Source organism: Pezoporus occidentalis, unplaced genomic scaffold, assembly GCF_034315485.1.
Source record: "Pezoporus occidentalis ecotype Australia unplaced genomic scaffold, CSIRO_AGI_Poc_V1 ctg150, whole genome shotgun sequence".
Lineage (NCBI taxonomy): Eukaryota > Metazoa > Chordata > Aves > Psittaciformes > Psittacidae > Pezoporus > Pezoporus occidentalis.
In genome coordinates this window covers 1,358,788-1,375,313 of record NW_026913317.1, presented here as the reverse complement: position 1 = coordinate 1,375,313, position 16,526 = coordinate 1,358,788, and positions in this window count along the sequence as shown.

Sequence of the window (16,526 nt, the reverse complement as noted above, 5' to 3'; positions counted from 1 at the left end):
CTATTTGCAGTGCCTTTTTCCAGACTGCAAACACTTATTTAATACCTTCGTTGAGCCACTCTTTTATTTTCTTCCAGGGTTTCATAAACACACAGAACATAATTAATCTTTAAAACTGCTGTAGTTTAAGTTGTGTTTTAAAGTTTCATACCAATTACGCAAATCAGTACCCCAATGTTTATATAAAATATCTTGATAATTTCTCCCATTCAAGAATTTGCTGTTCAAGTTTTACTTTGGACAAGGAATGGCCTTCAAGCCTTCTTGTAAATATATATATATGAATCCATAAAAATAAAATGCTTTGCAGTCACGTAACTTTGCTTCTTCTGTTCTAATGATGGCATAAATCTGCTTAATCAGTTAAATTTAAAGAACACCTTAGACAATGTTGAACATATAATCTCAAATAATGTAAGGAACAACCTAATAAAAATAATCCTGATGATTACAGTTTCATGGGAATCAACTGTATCCAGGAAATTCAGAACAAAAATAATGGGATTATTTTTACGATTAAGGAGAACAGGGGTTGGGCCTTCATGCTCAGTTCACTTAATTAAAGCATCACACTGGAAAACATGTAGTGCTATACAACTGCATGCATGGCATGGAGAGTTCTGTTCTCTCCCAGCTTTGGGTATGGTTTGCATCATCTGGGAGAACATTTGCATCAGATACAGCTATATGTACAGTTATGCAAATAGTATGTATACATATATATTTCCCCTTTTAACAGTATTATTTTTTTAACAGTACCATGTTACTCAGGCATTTTTATGTGTGCATTTATCCTGCTTTAGGAGATGAGGTGGTGGTGGTTTTTTTTTTTACATTCTGGTCTCCAGAGAAAATAAGGAAAAAGGGTGCATGTGTTTTGGCCTATCTCTTAATAATTTGGAAGTATGTTGGCAAAGTGCAACCATTTTTTACGTAGAAATATACATTAAGATACTGGTTTGTTTGTTTGCTTGTTTTCAATGTTATAAATAAGACTATCAATACTAGGGAAAAGGCACAAAAAAGCCAACCATTATTTGCTTTATACGGCACCATTTTGTTGACTCAAAAGCCTTCATCAGCTCCTGAACCATTCTCACCATGTGATATCTCTTACCAACCTGGCAGGCCAGAACTCAAAACTAGAGGTTATGGGAAAAATCAGAAATATCCTGGGGATGTCCCATCAAAGAAACAGAGGATATCTCAGAGGTTTTAAGATAGAGGGGTAATCTAAGGATTACGTGGGATACTGAGGGGATAGGAGTAGACACAAGTAAAGAATATAGGGGGATATAGGAAACAACTACAAGAAATCAATTTTGATGTTAATTGGAAAGCTTTACCCGGGTATTCTATTATATCATTACTGTATTCTTCTCCATGTTTCTGAGACAAAAGATATGAATGACAAATCACAATTAATTTCAGAACTTTGTCCACCAGTTTTTGTATTGTAGAAAGCAGTCCTTTAATTTTTACATCAGTACAGTTGGGCAAAAGATAATTTGATGCGCTTTTACAAGTACATTTTCCTGATGTTACTAAAGAGAAGCTATAAACAGCAAAGGTTGAAGAAGAACAAGTCAGTTAAATGTGATAGTAATAGAAGAGTCACTGTGGCAGTAAGGCTGTCTGTGTTGGTTATTTCCATTTGATTCATAAGAACCACAAAAAAAAAAAAGGCTTTGTTTTCTTCCTTTGTTTTCCTCACAGTGTTTAAGCACTTTTAGTGAGATGGAGTCTTCCAGTGTTAAAAGATGATTCTGTATTATTGCATTTGAAGGACACGATTTGAACATTCTAGAACAAATTGCTTATGAAAGTTAGAAATAAAAAGAAAGGAGAATTACAGGAAACAAGAGCCACAAGAAGAATCTCCAGAACACTGCATCATTGGAAGACAGAATTGCTCCTCAGTGAGAGTGAACTTTAGAATTGGATTTTCCTGGAGAAAGAAAGGAAGAACTATCAGGAAAGTAGTAGAAGGTGGGACTGAACCAACATTTCTGGATAATATTTGCAAAACCTTGGCTAATCCATGGCTGTTTCAGCAACCGTAGCCATTCCACTGGAGATGTTTTTGTAGAAATTGAAGAAATCACAGTGGCGATTGATAACTTCCATGTTTGAGAGCTGGAGAAAGCAATGTGCCTATGGATATAAACTACTACAGAAAAAAAAAAAAAAAAGCCTTGTTCTTAATAGTACACAAATTAGATAATATTAAAACATGTTAAATTTAATTCACTTCATTTAGATAAGCAATTTACAATAATATTCACTTATACAGAATGTTTTCAGCATTAATTCTAAGGAACTTTTGAATGTATAATTTAATATATAAACCCACATCATCTGTATATAACTGATGATGAGTCATCTCTTGAAGATAAGAATGGAAAACCAGGTAAATGTGTAGTACAGAATACAATATTCAATAACTTAGAGGCAGAGACAATACTGTATTAGTTTTAGGACTGCTACTGGATGTATCTGTCTGATTTAAAGGGATATTCCTTAAAGGGAATGAGAGAAAAAGTTAGAAGTATTTAATCTCAGGGAGACCTGGACTAATTGGGAAAGGTCACAATGGGAAAAAAGCCCACTTTTGTAAGATCTGTAATACTGAGGCTGGTCAGATGTTCACAATATATTGCTCACCAAGAAACTGAGCCCAAGAATTTTAAGTTTTTTGGTGAATAACTTTGAATAATTAATCATTCTGAGAAAATCACAATCTGTTCACCAAGAGTTCATGAAAAAAACAAGGTGAATAATTCATTATGAATTATTTGACCAGTTTTAGCAATGAGATTCTAAATCTGTCTTCTTATGGATATTAACCTCATTAATACTATTTAGAAACAACGCTTCAAGATAATTAAAATGATGCAATATTGCACATCTAATATGGCACAATTGAAGTTACTGAGTTTCTGTAAATACTTTGAAAATAAGTCTTTATGTATTATACTTTAAAAAGACTCTCTGTCTCACTTTAGAAGTACTAGTAGTCTTGGAACAACTAATGCAGTAACAGGACCTTTCTTACATAAGAAGAAAGCCTTGATGGCAGACAGATCTAAATGTTTAAAATCTGCTGGGGTCTACTGCTATAACACACAGCTGAGTGACCAATTCTGTGGTAAGATGCTGTCACTCCTGAGTGTTAGGGAGTTTGAGAGTATGTCTAATCCTGAGAAACAGAACTTCTATGGATGTGAAGAAATCAGGTTCAGATTCCCACTCTTAAATATTTTAAACCCATTAATTATACAACAATTAGTGTACCATAATTTAGTAACTGAAAAATGTTACAAGACTAATGTCAAACTCATCCAATGTGCCACCTAAACCAACACATTTAACCTATTACTACACTACTTCATTTTAAATAGAAGCATGACATTGTTTGAAATTAAAAGCTAACATATCCTGACAATTTCCAAGCAACACATAGCCAAGTATCCAATTTTATTAGGTAAAGCTGCAGTTTCATGACACTTTGAACCACTCTGCATCAGAGCTGCTAGTGTGCTTTCTCCCAAGCATGTTTGCCTATTCCCTTGCATTAGCAGTACTGTTTGGATGACTCCGTCCCCCCACCGCCTTCCCACAGAGGTGAGTTGTTTCATGGCAGAATACTATTCAGAATGCAGCCTGACAATACAACTAGGCTGGTTTAAAAACAAGCCACTATCAAAAGAGATCCTTTTTTGTTTCTGAACCTGGTTGCATGCCTTCCTGGCATAAATATTGATCTGACCCCATAGGGAAGCCAAAGAGACAGAAAGCCAGTATTATAAATATACTACTTTGGGTTAGTAGCATGACATTGAGCTAAAAGAGATTCAGTTTAAAGTCAGATGAATGAAGGTGCCAATGAAAATGCTAGAGAAGAGCACAGCAAAGAGAGCTCAAGGGAAAGCGGTGGTAACATATGGCCAAAAGTAGGGTTTGCAGCAATCAACATTTAGATTGGCTTCAGCTTTAGTGGAACCACAGCCTTGGATTTACTGTAAATAAGAACCAATTCTGAAGGAACTTCCTCAAAACAAACATAAGGCAAGTCATTCCATACTCCTCCCCCAAGAAAAATACCCCAAAACTGCAGCAATTACAGTGATAGTAATAGTAGTTATAACTTACTTCATCTAATGTATTTTCAACCATTTGGCATACGACGTGTGAGTCCACCAGTTTATTATACTTGATGCTGAACAGAGTTTTACCCATGCAAGATTTAATCTGACCCTTGAAAGAATATTTAAAAAAACATTTAATTGTAAATTTAATGTGGTACATTTTGTAAGGTGTTTTACTGTTTACTATATGCAAATATACATCATATTACTTTGAAATGTCAGTAAAAGCCTTTTAAAAGAATAGCTCTTGTGGAAGAAATTTTCCAGTTAAATAATTATGAAAGTAATCCTCTATTGAGTGCTATGCTGTTAAAATCAGTTTATATATTATGATTATGAAGTTATTTATTATCTACTATTTATATACTTCATGCATATTTTCAGTCCTACTTCTAAATTTGAATATCAAATCTGAAATTATGTAGATATAACTTCAAAGCAATTTTCTTCCATGTACTACATTAAAACATATGCAATGGACACATAGTAAATATGAAAGACAATCCGCAGTTTGACAGTTAAAAATTATGCTAATAATAATAAATACAGTGTAATTGTCATTGCAGTGTGTTGGCAGAATGCAAAAGTGTGCATAGGTGGGATCTGGCTACATGGTTTCTACTCACACCAATGATTCAATCACATACCAACTCTAGAAATTTTCTTCTCATTAGTTTAGTTGTTTGGGGTTTTTTTAATCTTTGGTGCATTTTAAACTGGAATTGAAGAGTGACTGATCTTTGCTAATTCCCTTGGCTGTGGCATTCAGAAATATAATCTTCCCAATTCTACCTTTTCCTGCTCTGTATTAAAGAAGGAAATTATGCTACAAAACAGGGCTGTAGCTTTGTATTACTAGTAGCTATACAGCTATAGTTACTACTACAGCTACACTGTCTTTACTGGTTAGTAATATCTAATGTTCATTCATATGATACCATAAGAATTCTGTGGGAATTCTGTAAAAAAAAAATTATGAAGCCATAAATCAGAAGATTATGGATTGGATGGACAAGATTTCACAGAAACACAATGTTTTAGAGTAAAATATAGTAAAGTGGCTACTAGTAGAAAACATGCATATGGGGGAAACATTCATCATTTCTCACAATCTAGTTCTCCCTTAAGGTCTGGGAAAAACAATGAGCAGATCTCTGACAACTACATATCTTTGAGTACTGATGGGTTGCCTGGTGGATCTCTATTTCTCTGCCCTACAGGAACTTGTTATCTTAAGGCTAGATAAGTCTTTGATAGGTTAGCTCTTTTTTGCTGTCAAATGGGTTCTTGGGCTATGAATAGAGAGATCAAAGTGAGATGAAAGGTCCACAGAAATAAGTAGCAAGTCTAGATGGATGGAAGTCACCCCTAAAACAAGGTATACCTTGGTACGTACCAGCAAGAAGGAAAGGGGATCTACATTTCAAAAAATGACAGACAAGAAACTTGATGAAACAAAAGAACATCAACCATTTATTTATATGAGAGGGTAAGATGGGACCTCCCTCCGACTACCAACTTGTTCTACTAAAGCTTTAGTTCACTAAGCTTTCAACAGTTTGCTGTTTGTCAGCAGCTGGTCATGATTTCACTGAAAATTTCCCAATATTGTGTGATGGATTACATTGAGAATCTCAACTTCCATTAAATAAAATTTTAAAAATGATTTTTCACACAAATAACTTAAAGTTTACCTGAAAAAAATATCAGTGATTTAATAGCACAAATGTGACAGCAGTAAGAAAGAAAATGTATCCCTCTTTGGCACTTTCTCCAATCTCTCTCTGATATTCTATGAACTATCTCAAGGTGCAGATGAAAATATGTTGGTTTCAGACTTGCTAAATTACATTAAGAGCCTATTTGGGTTTGTTGTTTGTTTTTAAAACTTTGTGATATCTTTTCAGATCCTGTGGCTGAATTACAGTCTCCTGAATATTATTGTTTCAAAAGGATCACCATAATTATAAGCATAAGCAATTACTATATTTAGTCTCTTCAGTTAGCAATTCCAAATGCTCAAAAGAGATACATATCAAATTTCACAAGTCCTTTAATTGCAGGTGAACAGACTTCTTCACTCTATTTAACCAGACATGTACTAAGAACTAAGATGTTATGTAATTTCCATAAATTGTAGACAGTTCACAACAAAGCCTATTGTTGTGGGGTTTTTGTTTTGGTTTGTGTTAGCTTGTGCTTGGTTGGCTGGTTTGTTGGCTTTTTTTTAAAGTCCTGTGCTCCCTCTAAAGTACAATTTGTTTTTTAAAAAGAGATAAGGTAAATATGGGCATTGTGTGCTAAGTAATCAAACTTGCAACTAATAAAATCCATTTATAATTTTTGAGAAAGAAAAAAGATTTCTGCTTTTTACTATTTTTAAGGCTATTTATTTTTTAACAATTTATAAACCAGCTATTTTAGTATCTATAATCTGATTTATTTTGCAATGCTTTAAATGTCTACTATGGAACTAAGAACAACATGTAGCTTTTAAAGGTAGCTTTTAAAGCTCAGAAATGCTGTTGTTAACACACCATGCTAATATGATGGGACTGAAAATTAGGACATGCTGCTGTCACCCTAGGAGAAGCTATCAGACTAGTTAGGTTTTAGTGGGAGACTATTTTCCCTTTGAAGACAACAGCCTCCCTTTTGTTCATATTCTGTTCTGCTCCTTAAAGCCATGGCTTGATCATGCATTCCAGTGTTCTGTTATCTCAAAATAGCAATATACCCCTTCTTGCACCAATACTCCTTTTTCCTGGAGAAGGCAGGATAAAATGGCTACAAATGGTCAGTAAGGAAGTTTTATCAGTTTCAAATAGCTGCAAATATGAGATTTCCATTAAGATTAATGGCAACAGATGATCTGTAACCAGCAAATATTCTCCAGGTAAAAGTTTTTTTCAGGCACTCTAGCTTCTAGCTTTAGTTAAATAATACTATTTAATTGATTAAAAAAACCCCGCAAACAATAAACAAACAAAAAAAAAATCTTGCAGGCATGTTTCAATTAGGCAATAGATAACATAAGAAGTTCTCAGAGATAACTAATTAAATGCATTTCATCTCTTCAGTCTATCCTTCAAATGCTCTATACCTTAAGAGTTTATATTCAAATATATATCGTAGATCCTCCAAATGTAAAGACAAGTCACTTTTCTCTTACCATACTATTTTTAAGAATTCCTTTAGCATTTAGTTTAATAATAAGCAATATGATTCGCTAGGGAGTTCAGCAAAGAATTCCATAAATGGTAAAATCTGGGAGATCATTCTTGCCCACCCTTCACTCATGCAAGCAGAACTTCCTGTAATAGTTTCTAACTCATTGTCTAGTTTAAATATGTCCAGTATTAGTGCTTCCATCCATCTTCTTTCGAGTCTGAATACATAGTTTAAAATTAATGAAAGTAGGTCCTACTTTTTTTAAACAACTAAACATTTCAGTTTGAAAAGCAACTACTGTGCAAGCAGCCTGACTTAAAGAGAAAAATACAAGGGAATTCTGGATCCATAATTCACCCTCCACCTTCTGACCCCACCAACCGCCATATTAGTGTGCCCCTACCAAAATACCAGCTTGTGTTTACAGTTTCGTTTCTCCTGATGGTGGATGGGCGCGTGTACACGCACTCGCTCTATGTGCACTCAATAGGATCATGATCTGGAGAGCTGAAAATGTAAACACAAGCTGGTATTGTGGTGTGACTAGCGGTTTGTGGTTTCTTTGTTTGAATATTTCAAAAATGGCACACTGGCCAGAACTGTAGAGGAGAAAAGCAGAGCTGCTATTTCTATAAAAAATTGATGGTTCCAATATTCACATTTCAGGTAGATAAAAAGGGCTACACAATTGGAAGCTATTTTTTCAATACCTTATTTTAATCAATACAGTTGATTACACTTCACTGCACAAATTTTGTTTTCAGGGATAGATAATACATTCTTTGCCCTTAGTTTCACATGATGAGGAATACCCTGCTTGTTTAGGTGCCCATTAAGCTATTTTTTACAGATGAGGAATATTCTGTTAATCCAAAACTGAAGTAGGATATATGGTTAAGCATTCACAGAATTGGCGCATTTTACATGACTACAGCTCATTCTCTTTTCATAAAGAATGTACGTGGAGCTGGCCCTTTTCCTTATTCAAGCTCAAACATAGATTCATATGTGGACTAAACATCCCAAGCAGAGCTCTGAAATGGCATATCCATACAGTTACAAGAGCGCAAACTCAAACTGGTGTAATTTCAAAAATAATTGTTTCCTTTTTGCTTCACTGGAAGTAAACGAAACCGAATGACTCTACGAAAAGGCCATGAGTCCAAAACCTCATGTATTTTTTCTTTTTCTAAGTGTATCAGCCAGTCTTAATAAAACTTCTTAATAAAAGCATCATTTTGCTACTGTTCTGAACATGGGAGGAGGGGAGAGGGCTGAAATTCAGCTTATAAAGTACTGGTTTATAGCCACTTACATTATCATATTATACTTTTTAAACTTATTTTTAATAAGCTTCTCAAAAGTAGGTATTTTAAGTAAGGTTTGTTTTTTTTTTCCCAATCATTTATTTTAATCAGAGTTGTGGACTGGTTCTAACACCTATTACACATATTACACATGCTCATCACTGCAAATTTAAACCACAGCTGAAAGTAAAATGTAAGAAAAAATGGAAAAAAGAAGAGTGGTCTTCTCAAAACAGTAAAAAAAGTCCTGAAACTCTATTAGTATTAATGCAATAACTCTGACTCTTTATTCAAGAGTGACAGTTCTGCAACTAATACCAGTGTTCCATCTAAGAACAACAGTGTTACAGTAACTTACAGCTCATGAAAAGAGCATCTGGCTTATAAATACTTATCAGTTCCATTTGATTGAAACATATCTGTTAAATAAAAAGCAGAAAATTCCTTCTAAAAGTATGTAGTATTACCTTCCACACAAAATCATACAATAACAACACTCAATTTTCCTCTTCAAAAACTTTTCATGTGTATTTCAGGAACATTTAATCACTTTACACAAACTGCACAACTGCAATGCCATCATAAGGTTGAACATCTTGCTTCTTTTTAATACATTACTCCATATAAGCACCCTCACAAAGACAGCTTGTGAGCATTTCACAAATTATAATAATGGAACCACCTACATGTATATCAGTGCTGACAGATCTGGATCATCTTATTTTCACCTGCAGTAAGTTCAGACTCAGCTGAAAACTAAATTATACAATGAACAGCTTTGTTGTAGGAATATGCATGGCCTTATTTTTCACCAACATTTGCAGAACAAATGCATGAAGTAGCATAGATATTTAATGTAAATGGTAATAAATACTAATGATCTTGTGATTTTTTTTTTCCATCTAAATAAAAGATAAAGTTCATCACTTCATTTTTTAACATACTGCTCTACAGAGGAATGGTATTGTCTACATTGAGGCATACCTGCTCAACAGACATTAGCTGTAATAGTTTAATACACAAAGAGGATCCAAAAAAAAATATTCTTGCTGTTAGCTGATACTAGCAATAGTATTCCCATTGACTGTAATATCATGATTTAGATGAAGAATTAACTAAAAGAAAAATTAGCATTTAGCTATTACAGAACATACCATAGAATTGTGATGACTGTTTATAGTCAGGACCTTCACTATATGCAGTTCTTAAAGGTAATAGCAGTTCTGGTCTAAAATAAGAGGACTGCCAAATGAGTTGACAATGCCACTCTGGAATTTCTGAGCTTTAAAGACAAATACTGACCAAATACAGACCAATAAAACCAAACACTCATCTTATTCCTTGGTCATTGTAGAATGGTTTATGCCAAGATGCCTCCAGTCATACAGAACATGTTTGCAACTCTTAAAAGGGAAAGACAGCATTATTCACAACATTTCCTTGTGTTTGAAGATCTATCTTAACCATATTTTTCTAAAGAAATAATAAGTATATACTCCATGCAAACATGAAAAAAATGTGTGCAATCCTACATGATAATATGTCTTCCCCTCCTACTTGCATCAGTTGATGTAAAAAATAAAATAAACCCATCGTTCTTTAGTAAGCTTTATGAAACAGCATATTTAGCACTCTTAGCTGCTTCCACAAAAAAAAAAATCCCACCCTGCTTATTCAACTGGCAAAATGACAAAGACCTCAAGAGGCTATAGATCTGTGTGCCCAAATTTAAGCAGAGTGGATTCTTCTTCCCTAAAAATACCACTTTGTTCAAAATGTATAAGAGGCAGCTGCCTTCTCTGTCATAAGAAAGACTTGATATTATTTAAGGGATTTTTCTATTTGTATAGTAAAGCATAATGCTAAAAGTAACAAGGAACAAAGCTTACCTGCATTGTAACAACACATAATAATTGTAACAACACATGAGTGTGAAAACATTACACTGCTTCATTCATTACATTAATGTAATCCACATCAGTCAAGTCTGAATCCAATTTTAAATTATAATGGAAATATCAAAACTAGATAGAATTTTACTGGTAAGCAGTGAGTAAAATTTAACAAATATTCAGAAAATGAAGAACAGCTGAAAGAAATACTATAAAACAAAAGGCTTACACCATGTTAATATTGTAAATAGCTCGCCAACTTTTAAGTCTACTGGTTGTTTAAAAAATGACTGCAATATCAAAGATATCCTCAAATAATTAGAAGCATGGTTACTTTTCATGCAGCAGGCAACCTATTCTTGTGCTTCAAGACAGTAAAGGTGGTTTGCATTTATAAAATTTTGTCACTTAAGTATCTGTGTGTATCACAGTAGCAGTTACATAAAGTATAGATCTAGACTGGACAACATTCACACTATTTGATTTGTTTTCTCAAAATTAAAGCTAGAAAATATTTCCTTAAAAATTGTGTCCCATGCACAGTGTCAGAAGACATAGTTTAAAAGACCTGGACTCTATACCCGATTTTGGTGGTTATTTTAACAGATTATTTGGCAGCCTACATGTGATGATCACTACTGGGGATTATTTTTCTCTTTACTTACTTGAGAAACAAAACCATAAAAGACTGTAAGGAGAAAATCTGAATGAACTGTTTTAGAAAGTTTTTGAGTGGGATGGAGATCCTTAAGGTTACTGTTTATGTATACCATTAAGAACACATTTTGCCATCTTCCATTACAAAAGAACAGAGCTAGTTTACCTATCACTCATTTAAAGAATATTAACTATTCATGTATTACTGCTATTACAAAATCCTATCTCTATTACCAAGAACAAAGTCAATGGGTAAAGTAAAGCACAAAATTTGACCTTTAAAAATATTTTTAAAGTTTTCCTGGGTTTTAGAGAGAGAAACATATTTTGCTTAGTGGTTAATAAATTCAGATAGTGACCATTTGACCAGGTTTTTTGAAAGTAATTAGCAGCTCCAGTTACCTGAAAGATGGAGCTAAGATGAGCAGGCAGTTTTAAATCAACGCATTTCTAATTAAAAATGATGTTATTTACAGTCACTCAATAGAAGTTGTAAGCATCTGTGCTCATAAAGAAATATGCAACAAAGGATTGATGATCTTTCAGAGGCTGTCCAGAGTTGCTGAAAACAGCAAGTGAAGGATGTTGAATACAAAAAATGATTGATTGTTAGCTAGATGAGATTATCACTCTTTCTTAAACTGATTCTTTCAGGTTACTTGGAAATATGTCAATTAATTTCTATATCCAATTTTTGTGGAGAAGGGAAACTTCTTCACAATACAGAGCATAAAACTAAACTGAAAGAAGCGAGTAATTATGTTAGCTTGTTGGACAGGTGCTGAACAGGGTACTACAGAAAGGACAACACAGTGGGAGTTCTAAATCTACAAACACTAGTCAAAATCCCCAAGCTTCCAAAATACACAAACATAATAAGGCCCTGAATGCCCTCAGGTAGTTTCTACAGAGTGCAATTACTGTAAGGAAAAGATTATTGAGACTAACAATTGCATTTATTACACCCAAAATTCTCTATTGCACGAATACCATATGAATCATCATACTGTATTTCAGATATTTTAAACAGTGCTCAAAACTACTCAAAAACTCTAAAGCATTTTTAAAGCACTAGAGTCAACTTTGTGAACTGCAGACTATGGAAAAGTTTCTCTGCTATATTAACTAAAATCCATGATCTTCAAAAGGCTCAAAACCACATCTACATATTGTGTATTGTATTACGTTTAACAACCCAACAACTTAGATACCAGCAATACGATAGTTTGAAAAACTTAATGAATATCAATTTTTCATCTTCTAGTTTCAATATTTTTGTTTAATTACAACCAGCTTTTTTGTATTTACTTTTGCCTCAAACATTTTGCTTATCTGTGTGATATTCTGCTTATCTGGATTTAGATACATTTTTTATCAGTGAAACAAAATTTTAGTCATTTAGACAGTGCTGTGACAACACTTTAAAAGCAAGAATAAATGAGCAAGTCCTATTTTTTTAGCAGAATAACTAAATCTGAAATACAATCATAAAATATGGTTTAAAATAAACTAAATTTAGTTAAATTTAATTTAATTTAAAATTAACATGAACTTTTCACAGAACACATTAATGATGCCTTAACTGATACTGAGTGCTGCTTCATTAGTTATCAGGAACTCAAATGACAAATATGCAAATATTTCAATAAAAAGTAGTATGTGCAAGTGTAATATTTACATCTGCCTTCTCTGCAAGAGATAGAGATGTCTTACTGTTTTATTATCTTAGCAAAAAATAGCTGAAATGGATCATATTTCCACATTTACCTTTGCAATGAAAACTCAGGTTCAGTTGGTGCTTGGACTGAACTCAGGACCTGGAATAAGATGGGGGGGGGGTGGGGGGAGGGGGGGAAAGTGCTTAGTTGCTCAAGCTAAAAGAATCAGAACTCCCTAGATGAAGAAAAAAATCTGGAAGCATATGATTTTTAAAAAAAAATCACTGAAATTAAATATCTGGGCAGTATTAAGAGCTTCTTCAGATCATTTCTGCAATGGAGATTCAAACAGCTACCACATGGTTCCAAATATTTAGGTCTCCAAATACCAACTGTTACAACATATAATTAAAGTCAGTTTATAACCTTAAATCAACTGAATCAAGATAGCTAGGGAGATGAGATAAATTGCTACTGTATTTATTTATGGTATTCTATGATTTTATGGCACACGGCCAATATAACTAAAATAAGGATCTTGGCTTACCTGTAATAGTTCATTGCCAATTGCAAGTACTCTGCCTATCCAAATTACAATTTTATCAATGTTTGTAAGGAGCTTGCCTATTCAGTAGAATAAAACCCTGAAAAATCATATTTCTGACAATTCAGATGCTACAAGTATAAAAAAAACCCTTTTCTGCTGCTTCTAATATTTTTATTCTGATCAATGCAGGAAAAAAAACATGATCACAACTGTACGAATAATGCATAGTCAAGAAAAAATTATACTGTATTTTATTTTCCTTTTCCTTCTAATAGTGCCTTATGTTACAAAGAGCTGAACCAACTGAAGTCTGATGTATATGTTTGATCAATAAAATAGGTATTTTCTAAACCAACCAAGACAGAGAAATATCTAAGCTTATCTAGCTAGCTGTTTACAATTTGTATTATCTCAGAAAATTTCCAAACACAATAAGGCTCCATCATGTTTTAACGTTTATAAGCATAGCAGAGAATTCTACTAAGGAGGAGCTGGAAGAAAGAGTCAGGACAGTGAAAGGAAAAAATGCTGTGGGATGTATCTTGGTGGATTGCAAGAACTGAAACCATCCTAAAGGGAAGAGTCAACACCTTCTGATCAATAGTTTGTATAATTATGAAGAGGAAGATTATGTGGAAGTCACAGATTTTATGCGTAAATCAGATACATTCTTTTGTGTTTAGGTCCAGTTTCTACTTAATTCTACTTAAACAGAAAGTGCAAGTTTTTTCACTTCCTAAGTAAAGGAAAGTATATTTCTGTAAATCAGAAATATAAACAGATTCCTGTTCTGTAGAGGTACCAGGACTGCAAATACCTTAGTCTCTCCTATATTATTCTGATTATTAATGTAATCTCTACAGACTTAATTCATTTATGGAAGCACTGTGGAATGAGGCTATGTAGAAATTCTTCTTTTGTGTCATTAGAGAAATGCACAAATTGCATCCCTGTTTGTGGGGCAATTTCAAAGGAAAAAGTTCTGGCTGAGTGGAAAATCTGTTTTCATAGAATAGGATCATCCCTACCATCCTTTAATAAGACATTATAATTACTTGCACTGTTGTCACCATCATTATGTCCTCCAGCAGGATAGTCATGGATGGCTTTTCTTTAGCATATCTTTACAAGTTGAGTTGAAAGCAATCTATTTTCTGCAAAATGGCTGCTTTCATTGTATACAGGACACTGAACCTCTTGTGCAGGACCTTTTCACCATGTTGTGATTGATTTTACATCTATTGAAAACAAGTCTGGTCTCTGCCACTTGTTTACCCTTGTATTCTCTCTTTATGCTTTGGTATGCATTTTTAATTAGATACACTCCAGTTCTTTCACCACTAGCTAACACTTTTATTTGGGAAGCAGTCTTTACTAGCCCTGCAAATATCCGCTGTTCTTTGCAATGTCAAGTCCTTTTCTCACCTTGCTTTGACTTGGTTATCACTTATATCACAAGTAATTCATCCATCTGTTAACTGCTCCAATTCACATTACTTGGCTTTATTTTAAAGATCTTGACAATGGTCAATGGTCTCATCTGGCAGCTGGTTTCTTGTAAAAAAATGTGCCTTTCCCGAGTGACACTCTTGTGAGGATCAAAATATTCACTGAATGGGTTTTATCTAGCAGTTTACAGGTCCCTCGGGCTCTCCATAGAACATATTGTATATACCCAGTGCCTTGGGCATCCCATGTGTAGCAATGTGGAGGACTTCACCTTCTTCAGTTTTATTTCACTCTTCTCCAGCTTTCTGCCATGTTTTCTTTCCATACTGTGGGTTAATTCTTGCCACAAAAAAAACATATCATGCATCTATGTGAAGGTTTAAGTTTGGATTCAGGGTGTGCCCTGAAAGCAAAACTCTTCATTCTGACACACTTTGATGCTTTGTTTTGCCCGTGAAACTGTCTGGGAGTGCTGGAAATGGATTATTTCGTATGAAAAACTGCACACCAGGAATATGCTGAATACACTTTTGTTGCAAATGGGCACTGCATTCACTCTATGGGTCTCAATTAGAGCTATCCAAAGTAAAAAATGATGAAAGAAATAAAACATGGTTACCCTGTTTAGCCCTACAGATTTGCTCCTACTAGTCTATACTACATTCTAATGCAGACATAGCCACAGAAGTGATTGAAATTGTCTTTATTTCTTGGCTCTCACTACCTGACATTGGTGAAAAACAATTTACCAGTTACACAGCACTTTTTTAAAGGAATGTTTGATTCCAACAACAGAAATATCTTAAGTACTAAAGGAAGTGTGAAATTTATTTTTATTGTGTCACAAGAGGAAAAACTCCCACTGAATAAAGAAAAAAATTAGAATTAGGTGGCACATCGTTCCATCCCACAGTAATCCAGAAAAAAACCCTACAGTATGTCCACCTTACGTACCACCTTTCTCTTAATTTACAGTCTTCAACTTACAGTCTTCTACACAGTTATTTAAATAATCTGTCTCTCACGGAGTAGCACCTTTGCAATTGCCAGGGACACAAACCCACTTCTCTGTTTCCTCATAAAAATTTTCCATTGACACCCCCAAAACAGGCATTTCCAGCAAGACTGATTTTTTCTTGGCCTTATCTTCTCCAGATGGTTTGTAGATCTCACAACTCAGCCATCACTTTAAATAGACATAAAAAGACAAAAGTCCAGTTTCCTTTAGGACTGTATATGAAACTTGTATTGGCTGGCAAATACTGAAACTTCCAATATAAACGAGATCTTTTGGCTCCATCTGGGAGGGGTGGTATTATGACTCACTGTAGGGAAGGTTTGCTTTCTTAATACTCTCTTCTTTCAAAATGGGGATGGATTATATCCAAATACATTGTTACCATTCTTCTCAGCCAAATTAATCTGGGTTTATACTTGTCATACTTTAATGGGCAGGTCTATGTTCTAGAAGAGATAGATTTGTTTGCACGTTTTCAATAATCATATGTTTCATGATTAATGAAGCCTCTTTCAAACCTCTAACAGCCTTCTGCAGCTGATTGCAGAATTGCTGAGAAGACTAAAAAAAGTCATCTCACTCATATACTATCTTTAACTAATCTTGTAAAATTTTATTCATTGTCTGTGACAAGACCTGTTATTAGTCTGTACACAGCAAAAAGTCATCAGGCATTTTA